The 15,889-nt window shown below is 46.5% G+C and overlaps 2 long non-coding RNA genes across 2 annotated transcripts; one reads left to right on the top strand and one right to left on the bottom strand.

Annotated features, from left to right (window-relative positions):
• Positions 1-219: 219 nt before the first annotated feature.
• On the bottom strand, positions 220-11,427 carry LOC309871080. Its single transcript, XR_014315017.1, has 2 exons — positions 11,231-11,427; positions 220-526 (listed from the first exon to the last, which is right to left on the bottom strand). It is a non-coding gene; the product is annotated as an uncharacterized lncRNA (long non-coding RNA).
• On the top strand, positions 10,366-14,471 carry LOC309871081. Its single transcript, XR_014315018.1, has 2 exons — positions 10,366-10,442; positions 14,168-14,471. It is a non-coding gene; the product is annotated as an uncharacterized lncRNA (long non-coding RNA).
• Positions 14,472-15,889: the final 1,418 nt, after the last annotated feature.

The following is a 15,889-nucleotide window of genomic DNA, read 5'->3' as shown; positions in this document are numbered from 1 at the left end:
TGCACTGTCCCCCGATTCTGTATCTCCATCAGTTTAGGCTGCTGGCTATGGACAAAGAAATCTCAGTGAAGAGAGCTCTATTTCCTTTATCTCTGCTTGAACATTGCCTGATTTCAACCTGAACACATCTCCCTCCTTTATTACATTACCCAAAACAGGAACAGCGAATACCTAGCAAAGTTCTGAGTTCTCCAAGAGCAAACTTCTCAGTCTTTCAAGTTACTTCAGATGAAATTTTGACAATTTATTTGATATTGTATAAACTGAGTATTTGGATATTTGATACATTTTTTGCCACAGCGTCACAAGGCACCTCCTGATTCCCGGACGGCCCACCTTCCAGCTTGTGAATCAACGCCACCTATGTCAGTTTCCTGATTGTTACAGAAGCATCCCTCGTGTTAGTCAGGATACTGGCTAAGATACTGTAGCAAAGAAATCCAAAAATACAGTAGCTTAAGTTCAGAGCTATAGGGCAACATCCTGGGAGCAGAGAGAGCTTGGCACAGCTTCTGTGTTCCTGCTTCTGCAGGAAAAGGGGTGACAGTTCAGGGAAGCCATCTTTAAGGTGATGATCTAAAAACTGTAGGCATGCCTTTCTCATCTCCACCCATGGACCAAAACACCACCATCTGACTATACCTGTCTTCAAGGAGACTTAGAACTGTAGTCAGTAGCTGGGCAGCCACCTGCCAGTGGAAACAAGGGGTTCATTCTATGAAAAGGGAAAACATCAATAAGAAAAGTGGGGACAGTTGTAAGTGTCTCCCAAGTAGACCTTTTTTTCTCTCTACTTGTCCAGGATTTTGCCATGATATTTAGAATACTCCTTATAATTACTAACAATGTGTTACGTCTTCCCACTCTAGATTCCATGAGAGATTGGACTATATCTCTGCTTCTCACCACTTAGCAACTGACCTGCTGAGTGGACTTTAATCAGCTCTCAGAAGTTTGGGTTGAAACCATGCTGTTCAGCATAGTCCTAGTTCAGTAACTGCAGTGGGTGTACATTAGTAACTGGGGGCATGGGAAGAGACTCTTAGCAAGCCACATGCGAAACACAGATTAACTGAAGAATCTGATTCTTACGTACATTTATACTTAAATATATTTAATAACCAAGATGACTGATTTTCAATGTATGTCTTATAAGAGTTCACTGGTGGAGCTATTTTAGCACTTTGTCCTTGTGTTATGATGCTCTGTTTTCCTGCCTTGCTTCCGGACCATGAGCCGCTGGAGGCAGGTGCTGAATGTCAGCCTGGGATTTCCAGCAAGTGGCAAAATTGATGAGATCTAGTAGGTGTTCACTAAGTATGTGCTGAAGGAATAACGGAACAGATCATGAAATCAGCTAACCCTGATGAGTAAGAAGGTACCACACACAGATCCAGGGCAGGGGGCCAGATGTTCCTCAATTGTGTACATCCCCTTAAGCAGGCTGATTTCTTCTCCAGTGTACCTGATACATTTTTTTTTTTTTCTTAAACAAGGCAATTTCTCATAGTTCGGCCACTTTCAATTCACCACATGAAAAATGGCCAAGAATGACAAAGCAGCATCTGTTGATTACTCAGTGAGCTGTAGACACCACAGAGATGGGACCCTTCCCCTGTGCAACTGACCTCTTATATTATGTAGAATGTTACTGTATTTATAATTTACAGTTGTCAAGGTGTTGCCAGAGTAACAAGGTAAAAGGCAGAAGATCTCAAATAAGTTTCAAACAATGTGTGTATATATGTTTGTGTATTTACATACACATATGCATATAGAAGGTCCATACATGTAACACATACAGCATATTATATAACTATAATTACATATTATACATAACTATATATGATATGTATTATATATTCACATGATACATTATATGCATTTATGTATTATCTGTATTAAAATAATATATTTACATATTATATATAATATTTTAATACTATGACAATATAATATAATGCATTATATTTCGTATACATTTTATTATGCACTATTTATAGATCCTATATAAACATTACACACACACACACACACATGCACATCTAAACTTGAGACATTGGTGTCTTAACCTGGTACTCAGGTTTTATCCTCCACATTTTGATTGCTCCCACCTTTCATAATGGGCCATGAGGGCCACTGTTTCTCTTGGAAGTTGAAATGGCTCACAGGGTCTGGTGGTAAAACAAAGTTGGAGTAAAATTAGAAAGTGTTGTCCCGGCAGCCCGGCCTTCCTGTTGGAGTCAGAGTTTGAAAAAGTCCTTCCATGAAGGGAAGGAAAGGCCTGGTGGGTGCGTTGCAGGAGGTCAGAAACCCACGTGTGCACGCGAGCTGCCATCCACACACACCTGCACACGCACGTGCACCAGCACAGACCGGAAAGGACTGAGGACAGAGGTAGCCGAGTGGGAGCCCCACCAATGTTCTGGGGAAGCCCGAAGGGAGAGACAACGTGGCAAAAGAGGAACAGCATGTTCCTCTCCTCGCTGGGCTGGAAGCTGTCCAAGGGCGTCTCTTTCTGCAGGGTGCCTCACCGGGAGGTGACCCGTCGTGGGGCTGGGACAGCCCGGAGGCCATAGGGGAGGGCGAGAGTGTTCTCGTAGAGCTCAGGCAAGGGCCCCGTGCCGAGGAAAGGGCCACCTTGCCTTCAGATGTCAGGCGGTTTTACTTTGATTTCTTGAAGGCAGCGGGTGGTGTGGAAAGGATACGGAGCTGTGGCCGGCAGTGCGGCTTACGTTTAGTGGGATTTATGCTGCGACCTCAGGCAGAGCATGGGCTGTGCCTCAGCTTCCTCGTGTGTCAGGTGGCCTTCGGGAATACTGCTGAGGCCTGTTCTGCGGGGCCTCCCGGGGGAGCAAGGAAGAAGGAGGCAGGTTTTCAAACGTTTATGTATTGTTAAACCAACAAACAAAGAAACACAACTACTCTGTGCCCTCCGACTCAGCGGGTGTTTCTCTGTGTGCATTTCTGTCCCTTACATTTGGAGGAGTCCGACGTGGGGGACGTCCCTTGGTCCCGCGTCTTTTTGGCGCAGGCCTTCTCGAATCTTGAGCAGAGGCAGAACTCAGCTCCGGGCTAGGAAACACCGGACCACCTGTTGGAACGTCATGTGATCATCTCCAAGGATGTCCCTCGAATTCCTTAAAAGCACGCCTATGACACAAGTTTCCTGTGTCATTTCGGAAGTTGGATTCTTTCCGGAAAGGATTTCTAGACGGTCATGAGCATTGCCGTGTCACTCTCCATTATACTCGGAAGTTAGTGAACTCTGAGGACATTTACTTGTAATTTCTACTGCTTTAAGATGTGTGGCTCTTGCAATTAATCTTAGCAGAGCTTAAGACAAAATGATTTATTATCTTAATATTTAATAGGCTGAGCCGAATATTTGTTGAAACTGTTTTTGGAATAGATAACTGAAAGAAGAGTATTGCTGTAAAAAGTTAGGAATCTTGCAATGATTCCAAGGAAAAAAATATATATGTTATACATATATTAAATATAAACATAATAACATAGATATATTATATATAACATATATATTAAATATAAACATAATAACATAGATATATTTTATATATAACATATAATATATATTAAATATAAACATAATAACAGATATATTATATATAATATATATAAAATATAAACATAATAACAGATATATTTTATATATAATATTAACATATATATTAAATATAAACATAATAACATAGATATATATAATATATGTAAAATATAAACATAATAACATAGATATATTTTATATATAATATATAATATATATATTGAATATAAACATAATAACATAGATATATTTTAAATTGCTAAAGAGAAATTGTCCAACCTTTTTCTTTTACCCACACTTATCCTTCTGCTGCAATATAATAATTCTTCTTGGTACAACAAGATTTGGAAGTTTGAAGCCCACGCATGTTTTCCCACATTTGGGGGAACAATATATAACTTTCCTTATCTTTAACATCCCTGACGTGATTTTTATGAAACTATGTAAGTACTATTTCCTTAAAATAGTTGATGACAAGGGATCTTGGTAGTATTTATTTGATCATTTACTGCTTTATTTTTGATTCAACTAAAAGAAGCCTCCTGGACCCTCCCTGTCAGGCCCGGCCCCCCTACAGTGCTGTCCTTTCCAAAAGTAAGTCACACGAATTTAATGAATTCTGTTTCCTGTCTAAGGAGAGCACGTCTTCCTATACCTCGGGCTACTACAAAATGATAGCGTGGTCTTTTGAGTCAGCGCTTGGAAATATTAGGTAAAGTTTCTGAAACTAACTTTCTGAATGAACTCCAGTCCCGCCACTAGGGAATCCACGTCAGGATTTGGCCGGCACCGGGCCCACCCAGAAGGAGGTTTGTCAGCACAAAGCCGGGTTCCAGGGTCCCCAGCTAGGTGTGCTGGGAGCCCAGCGGCCTGCTCTGCCCCTGGGAGGCTCAAGGAGGGAAGGAGGGAGCCCAGACCTGTCGCTGGCTGGGCAGGGAGGCAGCTTGTCAGCCCTGGGAGAAGGTGTGAAGTGAAGTTTTTCAAAAATACTCATTTGAAGGCTTGTAAAGTGTGTCCCACTCAGGACCCTCATGCTGCGATCTTTTTTTTTTTTTTTTTCTTTTTTTGAGAGGAGGGAGATCCGGTGTTTCCAGAACCTCTTTTCTCCTCTTCACAATCACAAGCACACAAACAGCCTTCTCAAAGTGCCCTCTATCTGAGACAAGAGTTTTTGTTTTTGATGTTGGAATTTTAATGTCTTTCCTTTCCAGCGTTTGTCATTCCCCTAAGACTCTACTGCGTGAAAGCTGAGATTTAGTGTGATTTTCTTTTTTTGCTTTGCATTTTAATTTTACCTAAATAACTCTTTCACAATTTTATGCAGAAAAAACATTATTTTAACTTTTATTAACTATGCCCATTGCTGTGTTTAAAGTAGTCTCATGTCTTGTTAATGTTGAACGTACAAAGTTGCTCCTCGTTACATTCGTATTAATCAGGTACAGAAATGGCAATAAGATACAAAATCTGCCGATTCTGGACCCAAACCCTTTCCCTGACGCTTCCCCCTTCTCCTAGAGTTCATAAAAACCTGAAGACGCATCCTTAATCCTCAGCATATGAGAATCTAATAGACGTTACAAGTAATCTTCTGGTTATAATGATCCTACATGGCAGAGAGCTCTAGGTTCAAGTGTTCTCTGTGTGAACGCTTTCACGTGTGATCCTCAAGGAGTTGCTAACTTTTAGTTAAGGAAACATTGTTACAATCTGTATATCGATTGCTTTTCTTAGTATGATTAACTTCTTTTTTCTTTTCTATTTTAAAAGATTTTATGTATTTATTTGACAGAGAGAGCACAGCAGGGGAGCAGCAGGGGAGGCAGGGGGGAGTGAGAAGCAGACTCCCCACCCAGCAGGGAGTCCTGTACAGGACTGGATCCCAGGACTCTGGGATCATGACCTAAGCCGAAAGCAGATGCTTAACCAACGGAGCCACCCAGATGGCCCCATATGATCAACTTCTTAATAAATCAGTATTAATTGAAATGCCTGACATTGAGTGCAACTTGGTAAACAGGTCTTCAGCCCCTGTGCTGGGTGTGATGATCCTAAGGTCTTCAGGGAGGAGGGGCTGTGGATGTAGTCACCATCATTAAGGAGTAAACTACTTGTTTCAACTCTGCCCCCGGACTTGAAACTTTTTTTTTTTTTTTTTTTTTTGGATGCAATGGAAGTGTTGGAGTCAAGTAAGAAAATAGTAATTTATATCCATGATCCCATTCTAAATAGACTCTCTTCACAGCTCAGTCCAATCTGAGTAGGATGACACGTTGCTATCAGAGAGGGTATTTATAAAACTATGACCAAGACAAAAAGGAACTTCCAAGTGTGATGAAGCAATGGGTAATGAGAAGCAGAGGAAGGGCATGCTAGGGGTGCAGAATTCTTCATAGGGGGGTTGGATTGCCTTATTGCCTGCAACTAGAGGAAACGCACAAGGTATTAGGTTCTTCTTCGTTCCCTCACCAACACGTTTGCTGAGCACTTAAAGAGGCTGTTTTTTCTTCTTCTGTGACTCATCTTACCCACTGAAATGTTGTCCAAGCATGGCGTATGTAAACTTGAAGGAAAAATGCCAAGTTCATGGGTTCAATTTTCGAATTTTGTTTAGAGGAAACTGACACCCTGAGAAATAAGTGGGACTTAAGGTTCACAAAGTAGATGATTGGCAAAACCAGCACTTTTGTCATTACACTTGTTCCCAGTAATCAGTACCTTGTCCTAATCAATGCTATCTTTATGTGTACACTCTCTTCTGGGGAATTTTTGTCCATAGGAATGTTTTGAGTTCACAGATGTCCCTCGATTCTAGAATGTAAATGGATAAGAAGGTACAGGGCTAGGTGAAAAAAGGGACACTTTTATAAAAAAGGAGCCCCTTGTCATCCTAATAATACGCACCCTTGAACTACTCTTCAGGAGACAATATGCTCCGGCTTTGTGGTTCTTTTGTAGAGATGGCAATGGTGGATTCCTAATGTTGTGATGATGAAACAGTATGTGTGTGTGTGTGTGGGGGGTGAGTGTGAAGCTCTGTAGCTACTCTCTACAGTAGGAGTCACCATGTGGTGATCCTCACACCCTATTTCGTGGGTCAAAACAAGAGTGGTGTCCAGCAGGAGGCTTGGAGACCCCATCTGGTTCTGGGCCGGCCAGTGAAGACAGGTCCTTGTGTCTCCATGACACGTGTAAACTCTCGAGAGACATAGAATGTTGCGTGAACTGGAATCACAGCCAACAGCACAGCTTGGTCACTTCTAAACATCGGAACAGGAATAATTTAGAAACCGTAGATCACATAGCCTCCGGCACAAGTCACACCCCTGGAGAGGCAACTTGGAGTTTAATACTAGGAAGATTTTTCTGGTATTTAGAATTTTATAAAAGTCAAGTGAGCTTCCTCGTGAAGCCAAGAATTTGGCATCCTTAAGGTTTGAAAGTCACGAAAACTTGGATTCGGGGATGTGGTGGAAGAGCTTTCTGCCCTGGGTGGACGTCCCAGCAGACACCTTCTCTTACCACCCAGGAGTCAAGTTGTTCCCTGACCACACGCAGCAGAGGGAGCCTCCTGCCCCCGGGCCACAGGAGCACCCCTGCGGGCGGCAGGGACGGGGAGGAACCCACTGTGGCCTGCATATTCTCAAAGTAGCTTTACTCTGGGCCAGCAGGGAAGTCCTGCTCAGGAGCGTTCCCTCCGGCTCCTGGTGGCGAACGGCACAGCCCGCGCGGACCGGCAGGGCGTGTCTGACACACCAGGATGAGTTCCAGCAGAGTCCTGTGCACAGAAAGGGAACAGGGAAGTTTCCAGATTTGTTTCCGCATATTAGTATTCCTCAGGTTCCTGCACGGGCAGACCCAGGACACCCCAGAGTCTTAGAATTCCTCTGAATGAGCTCGGCCCCGTGTGACGTCGGTCATAACACTGCCAACAGCCACAAGAAGGCACACTGTCACCCCGCAGCCATGCTTGCTGGCTTTTCCCCATCCCAGCTCTGAACCGTCGCTGCGCCCTGGGCGACCCAAGGCTGCGGGGTTAAGGGTACACCCTCGTCAGGGGCCCATGGGGTTGGTGATCTGACCAGATCCACCTGTTCCAGGAAAGGACCTTCTGCTCTGCCTCTCTGCCTATCTTGTCATCACATAGTATATTTGTATTATAACAATACGGGATGGTATGCACTATCGTATTATGTTATTGGTGCATGTTCTAGTATAACAGTATCTCTGATTTCACAAAATCATCTCTACTCCCGAAAGAAGGAAGAATGCCGTGAAAACAAGCTAAGTGGTGTCTGTGCTGAAACTCTTGAGGCCACATTAGCCCGAGCGAGTCCGCCGACTCCTTGCCCCAGGGATGCGCAAACGTCCACTCACCCGTCGGTCATGACCAGTGACGGGCCAAGCCCAGGACTCCGTGTGAAGGGCTGTGGGGCGCACTGGAGGGGATGCGGCTTCAGAGGGACGTCACCCAGGGAGCCGGGCGCGGAGGCCTCAGGTCTCTCAGGGTCTCATGGGGAGACGGCATCCCGCACCCAAGTTTAAGCGGTCGGGGCTCCACGTCTTCATCAGGGACAGCCGGCCGCTCGTGGGAGGACCGCCGACGTCTACTCAGTGGTTTGTTCTGGAACTGAACGACCTGCGTCGTCGTAACTTCAATGTCCATTCCCTGTGGATTTTCTTCTGCTTCTTCTCCACCTTCTCCCTTTTCCCCTTCATAGCTCTTCCTCCCTGTTTTTTCTTTTCTTTCTTTTTTTTTTTTTAAAGATTTTATGTCTTAGAGGGGCTTTCAGGTTCAGAGCTGAATGAGGAGGAAGGGACAGAAATTTTGCACGGCCCCAGCCCCCGCGGTTGCGCACACGGATACCCTCCCCTCTGCCCTTGTCCCCACGGTGGGGGCAGTGGTTACAGATGCTGGGTCCACGCGGACACCCCGCGATGCCGCTTCCTTGGCCCAGGCGCGGTGCACGTCCTGGTTCCCTCTCAGCGGGGCTTGCCCTGTGGGTGCCCACCGGCCCCCTCTGCCCCACACCGGCCCCCCCTCCCCCGCTCGCTCCCCTCCCCGTCTCCCCTGCACTCCCATCAGGCCCTGCCTCCGGCCCCACACCCTTCTGGGGGTCCCCGTGTCAGGAGCCTGAGAGCACGGAGCTTCCGCAGAACATCTGTGCCCCGCGCTGAGCGCAGAAGCGCTTTCCAGAACCAGGGCTTTGATTCTCACGATTCCCGTCGTTTCAGGCCGTGTGCTGTGCGAGTCTCACGCGTGGAACAGCCGGAGCCTCCCGAGCCCCTCACACTCGGCAGCCTGTCCCTCCTCTGTCACGTCTCCAGGTGGCTCCGAGTGGGAGACACAGGCCAACAGAGAGGAAACGATTGTGAGGACAAACAGGCAGAGAGAAGAGAGGTCTGCTAGCACATTGTTAGCTCGTCCTGAATCTCAAGTCTTTGCTGAAGAGTGACGGGAAATGGACTCGGACGTCCGGGCACTGGGAGACCAGACTGGCAAGCAAGACGATCTCCCTAAAACCTCTTCACCGGACTCACAGGGCGGCTCATAGGGCGGCTCACGGGGCAGCTCAAGGGGCAGGCTGCTTCTTTTCTCTTGAGATGCAGCGCCAGATTCCATGCAGCCTGGGATCCGGTTACTGTGACGTCTGTGACTTTAATTCAGCAGAGGCTTTAGTCCTTGATTGACAGGTCGGGGAGGGCTTTCCACCCCTGCCTAGATAGAGCCCTCTTTAGGCTGCTCCTTAAAGTGCCCGAAAAACCGCATCTTCCCCAAACAGCATGTGAGCAGGTAGGGGCACGTCCTCAGACCTGGCTGAAGACGAAGAATGCAAGCTGTTCCTGGCAGACGGGTTTGCAGCTCGCCAGAGAAACAGAAGCATCGCGGCGGAGGGACAAGTATCAGAAGCCTTCCAAGTGTCAGGGAGGGACAATGGGTAGAGGCGAAACAGGGCAGCAACCTCTGTGCCAGCCAAAGGAGCAGCGGCGTAAGGCACGCCTGCCCCGCAGGGTCCGCCGGCCTCAGGTGCAGCGGGCACCAGCAGCCCGTCCCCGGCTTTCTTAGGGCCAGATCTGTGAGGCTGTCGTGCCCTGAAGGCCCCACTGAAACACCGCAAAACCTTTAATAAGTGCTTCCCCTGTTTCTTCTATGCAGCTTCCCACCTTCCTTCTCTTTCTTCATGAAACCTACCCTGCATTCTGCACAAGCTGTGTGTTTAATTTCTTCAAAAACAGTTCCTCGGGGGGTATTTCCAAGGGATGTAATAAAATTATAGATTTCTCTCAGTTCTTCAGTTTCCTCCTGAATTCCGCCCTGCCCCCTGTCTGCCCCATCACGCATGCGATTCCTTTTAAAAGGGAACATGGCACCGCATTTTCAGATACACGCTTTCTTTCTCAGCGTGCTCATTTTGAACACAGACTCCAGTAGGGAGGTGCAGGCCTTTTCTTCACACAAACTTCTTTGCTTTCAGCGGGTGGAGGCGGCGGGATGGGGGTGGGGGGCGTAAAATGAAACCTGTGCAAAGCAGAGCAGAAGCAAGGCTAGCTGACTTGGAAACACATTCCATGGGAAACGGCAGACGGGGGCCCCTGCCCTCTCTCAAATCCTGGCCTCGGGGTTTCTTAGAATTCAGTCGATTGTTTCCTTGGAGAGGAGGAACCCTGCACATTCCTCCTGAAGCTTTTGGACTCTCCCTTTTAATCCGTTCTCAAATGGCACAAGTCACAAAGCCTCCCTGGTCTGCCTAGGAGGGAACCCCCGCCCCCAGGAAACCCCTCCCTGGCACAGTGGCTGGTGGCTCTGAGCACTGGGGATGAAAGGGCCTTCCATTTCACGGGACACTTGGATTCCAAGCGCAGGGTTCTCGTGGTGAGCGATGTGCCCTGATCTCATGTTTGCAAGATACAGTCTTTTAGGGAGAAATATACCATTTCAATGAGCTTATTTAAATGTTGGTTTAAGCTTCTCCAAATGGTAAAGTCAAGGCAGACTTTTTCGCTCTCCTGCAGAGGACAGGGACCCATCAGAATTTTTTCCTAAAGTGAAGTGCAAAATGTGGGTTGTAGATCCACAAAGAAATTCTGTGGATTTTTGTTTTGTTTTGTTTTGTCCCCCCAAGGATATAAAATCAGGATAGATCCAACAGGAAACCTATAATCATGTTGTCACTTCTGGGCTGAAGGGTACAGTTTCCATGCTGTTTTACTGTCTACACCAGCAATATCTTATATCCTCTCTGGGCCTTGGTTTTATCACCTATAAAATAGCCTAGACGGGGGAAATTCTAAGCTCCTACTTAATTTCACGGTCTGCAAGGGGAAACTAGACTTCTAAAACAATACTAAGCCGCTCCCCCGCCGGAACGCAGCGACGACGGCCGCACTCGCACACGCTCCCGCCGACCCTCGCGGCCCAAGGTGCTCTCTCCGCGCTGGACGTCCAGGACGCGCGCTCTCCGCCGTCCCTGCCTCCCGGTGCCTCGGAGCCCACGGCCGGCTGCCCCGCCACACTGCCCTTTGGCAGGTGGGGGAGGCTCTGTGACCGGTGCCCTCTGGGAGGGCCTGGCCGGGAGAGCTCCGAACGTCAGGGACCGGACAGGCGTCCTCCTGGCCCAGGAGACGCAGCTTTTCCCCCCGTGAGCCACAAATGCCACTGACCTGCCTCCCCACGCACCGTCGCCTGTAATTTTCATGCGGGACGGATGAGGCCAGAGCGCTGAGCCTTTCTGTTCGGTTCCGTCTTGGGATTCACCTGCGCCAAGGTGAGCGCGCGCATGGCGGCCGGCTGGAGAGGTGCAGGGCCCGCACGTGGGGGACCCCCTCCGCCCTTTGTTGTCCGGAACGCCCGAGCGGGCAAGGCCGCCTCGCGGCCACCAGGGGGCGCCGACCCCCGCCGAACGCGGCCGGCCTGGAGCCCGACGGTCCGCAGCCAGGGGCGCGCCCCGGCCCCCACCGGCCCCCCGGCCCCCCCGGCCCCTACCGGCCCCCACCGGCCGCCGGTCTTTCTGCCGCGTCGTGATGGAGCTGGTGTCCGGAGAGCAGCCTTTCTGCAGGATACAATGCACTTTGCAAGCGCAACATTTTGATTTAAACGTGGTGACCTGTCCACGCGGGACTGTTGACGGCGCTGAAGACAGTCATAGAGTCCGAGTCACCGAAATATCCTCAGACGCTTCCCCCAGCTCCGCCAGTCGTCCCAAGTCTGGAACGTGGAGAAAACCTGGCTTAAGAAAAAAAAAAAGGCATCGATCTTGAACATTTCTTTTTAGCTATTTTTCTGGGGAAGTCCGTCAGATTAGCACTTGCTGGTGGACAGTGCGTCATGACCCCGGCTTTTTCAGTCTTTTTCATGGTATCATTTGGCCACAACTACGTAAGGGCACAAATTTAATGCCACTCTCAAGTCTGCAGATTCTAAATTTGGAATCCTAAAAAACTGTGATTCTCCATAATTTTCATTTATGATAAGAGATTTCTATGATGCAAAGAAAAATGAATGATTTACATGGCCTATGGCCTGAGATGATCAGCACGTTTTGAGGTGAAATGGTTGAGAAAGGAGATGACTTTTGAAAGCATATAAATGAGTGGCACGTCTCTTACTCACAAGATTTGTCCCGAGTTTAAGAATGTCTATACACATATGTATGTATATTCACACTATACACAGGTATATATGTGTATACATATATGTGTGTGTACATATATATATATCCCTCTCAGTAAATACTGTAAACAATGAAGATGAACATCTAGGCACTATCAGGAGAAGATCTAGTTTTTTACCTTAAAATACTAGTTTTTCCAGCGGAGATCTGCACCCTTTCCCACGCCCCTACAAAGTCTTAACCATGGTTCACGTTTAAAAGAATTTGATAGAAAGTCTAAACTTTGGTTAATTGAGAAACCACACAGAGACTTCAGAAAGTCTAGATTTGGACATGTGGAAGTTCATTTATTTATTTATTTATTTTAGTGTCCAATTGAAATGAAGACATAAAAAGATAAAAAAATAAACATGATGAAAGTTTTAAGTCGGTTTCCTATCATTCCTTTGCTGTCCAGTTTCTGTGACTCAGACATACTACCCCAACACGCAGTCAATTGCCTGAGATACCTTTCTTTTTGCCTTTTTAACCTGCTATGCACTTTCTCCCTCCTAAGTGTGTGTGTGTGTTTGTGTTTGTGTGTGTCCATATGGTGTGTACTGGGGAGAAGGTACAAGGAACAGATTGCATGGAGGGAAAAGAGGAAAAGAGGAATTTATTGTTGGTTCTGGCTTGGAACTTTTTTTTTTTAATCTTTATTTTCCCAATAGAAAATAGGCCGAGATATTTTGTAGTGTTTCTTCCAAAGCTCGAACCCTTTGGATCTGTGAAAATTCATGTCATTGCGCAATTGCACGACTTCTGTTCTATTCCTTTAGAGATATTGTAGGATGTTGTGCCAGTGATAGTCTAGCTTTGAGTGCATAGACGCTGCCCAGTCAGTTTTCTGTCCTATCTGTGCATCTATGTATGTATCTAGCTGTAGTACCTACTAGCTAGTTATCTGCTGAGCTCCATGGTATCTATCTATTTACCATTCCGCATTTATGGGTCTGTCTACCCATCGCGGTATCTGAATATCACCTTCTTCCCCTTCTCCCTCCCTCCCCCCCATCTCCTCCTCCTCCTGCCCTTCCTCCCCCTCTTCCTTCTCCTCTTCCTCCTTCTCCTCCTCGCCCCCTCTTCCTCCTCTTACCCTTACTCCTTCTTCTTCTCTCTTATTATCATCATGATCTAGAAAATAACTAATGTTTTCCCGTTGATTCATCTGTTCCACGGGAGATCCTAAGTTGTGGTCATTCTTGTCGTCCACCAGCATGATTTCCCATAATTCCAAACACCATTTATGTATGTTAAAATCCAGCTTTTAGTCTGATCGGATTTTAAAAGAAAGCAGCACAGGCTGATGAGTACAGTGCTTGATTTAGGATCTGGAAAGATGCTGGGGAACGTGGAAATGATTCACTGTGTGAACCTCCAAGAGTCTCTGGAGGCCTCAGATCTCCCAAACAGAATTTGGTAACAGTCCTGGTCCCTCCGCACTGATGCGCACTGACCAAGACAGGCTCATTTCTTCAGGAGAGATTTGCTGTTAAAATAGAAGTCAATATAGAGCAAGGTCTGGAAGAACCAGGCAGTGGTCAGAGGGGGCAAGGGCCATGCTTGTGTGTACATCACTGAATCCCCAACACCCAACCTGCACAGAGTAGGTGCTCAATAGACGTGGCTGAAGGGAAAAATTGAAATAAATTCTTTTGTATAAAAAAAAAAAATAGAAAGCATGATTCTGGATCATTTTCATTATTTCCTTAAAAGGAATGTATCTGCAAAAAACATTTAAAATCAGATAAAATATGGCCCTAAAGATGAGTAGATCTTTTCAAATTATATCAGTGCTGTGCAGAACATCTCCTCGTGGGTGAAAGACGTTATAAAATCAGATGCTAAATGCTAACTTAATAATGTTGTCATTCTTTGGAATAGGATTTAGGTAACTCAAGCCATAGGACACATGGCATATATTAATACGGCTTTAAAACCCTTTCAGACTTAGTCTTGCCCTTAACATGAAGAAAAAGAAGAAGAGGAAGAAGCGGGAGGAGGAAGGGACGAGGCGAAGCGGGAGAAGAAGAGGAAGCAGGTGAAGGAGACGCAGCTTCCTATAAATCCGGCCGCTTTCAAACCCGCACGGTGCCATATCGATGTCTTTCTCTCCAAGAGTGCTGAGACCACAGCAGAACCCAGCCTCGTAAAATGACGTTGGCTAGTCTCTCCCTTGGGCTTAGTTTACTACAAAAATCAAACAAGTAAACAAACAAACAAATAAACAGATTATCCTGTTTCTTTTGGAACTTGGGCATTCAAGTAAGCCAATGATTTACTCCGTATGTATTAGATCCAAGGGCGAATGTCCGAGCCACTGGTCACAAGGCTGTCTTGGTAGCAGGGTCCACAAGAACAGAAAGAATCCTGGAGGGATCCTAAAAGCCAACTTAGGGGGTCAGTTGTTCTCGATTACTGATCTTCATTTTCTAGTTCCTCTGGATTCTCCCCATCATTTAACCAGGCAGCTGATTTTGAATTTTATTACATCAGAATAAATAGCAGAGATACTGGAAGACTTTTTGGGTGGATATTTGAAAGTTCCAGGACGTAGAGGATTTGGGGAAGAGGTGAACCGCAGAGAAAGGGATTTGCAGGCACAGAGGGAGACATTCTCTCATACACAGTCTGGATCCCTTCCCTAGGTTGGAGAGGCCTTACTGCACGAGTCTCACCTTGTAGGAAGCAGAGGCCGTTTCCTACTACAGTAGGAAAAAAGCAGAATAACCATTGTTCTTACTTCCCCTCAACCGTCGGCACGTGTCGGTAACATGACTTCTGCTTAGCGAATCTCCTGTTCCGATCTAGGGTTTCTAATGCAGAGCAAGTGAGATGCAGGGATGTCCAGGGGAGGCGTGGCCAAGGCATGGGCAGCAGCAGCCTATGGCGGGGTAGTCATGCCTCCCTGGTCCATGCCAGGCCCGGGCGCCTGCTTGTGCTTCTGGCTGTCTCCTCTCCTATCCGTCCTGCCTTCAGGACAGTCTGACTCTACAGTATCCAAGCCATTCTGTAACCGAACCACTCTTTTTAGGCCCAGCTTAGCTGTTAATGTTGTGCCTTGCAACTCAACACCGTGACGATGACAGACACTAACAATGGGGTCTGTTAACGAAGCACCTTCTGCTTCCACCCGGCCTACACCTGAAGACAGGGGCTGCCTGAGGCCGTCCTGGACATTTCCATAATCCCTCAGTTTGCAACTCTTTCCATCTCAGAACCCCGTGGTGCCCTTAAGTATTATTTAGGACAGCAAAGAATGCTTTCTTATGCCATTTGTATTTATTTAAATGTTTTAGTAATTAAAACTAAGAAATCATAAAATATGTATTTACTTGCTTACCAATAACTACAATTTCATGACATGTTAGCACCAATAACACATTTTTTTAAAGAATCAGTGAGGAGAGTGTCAACTGTTTTCCCAAATCTCTTTATTGTCGGGCCAGACAGAAGAGAGCTGGATCCCTGTTTTTTCTCTGCACCAGCTTGTTCTTACTACTGACTGCGTTAACACGGGTCCACACAGAGATGAAGAATATTGTAACAGCCTTTTCCGATAAATGTGCATGTTCTCTTATGATAGGACATTGAAACTTGAACAGTGTTTGTTTCTTAAAGGTTAATGGCAGTGTGAATTCTGGGCCCAGACCACTGAAATCATTGCGTT

The sequence above is a fragment of the Mustela nivalis genome (genome assembly GCF_964662115.1).
Source record: "Mustela nivalis genome assembly, chromosome: 8".
Taxonomy (NCBI): domain Eukaryota; kingdom Metazoa; phylum Chordata; class Mammalia; order Carnivora; family Mustelidae; genus Mustela; species Mustela nivalis.
The sequence above is the reverse complement of the archived record's forward strand: the minus strand, read 5'-3'. Positions and strand labels throughout refer to the sequence as shown.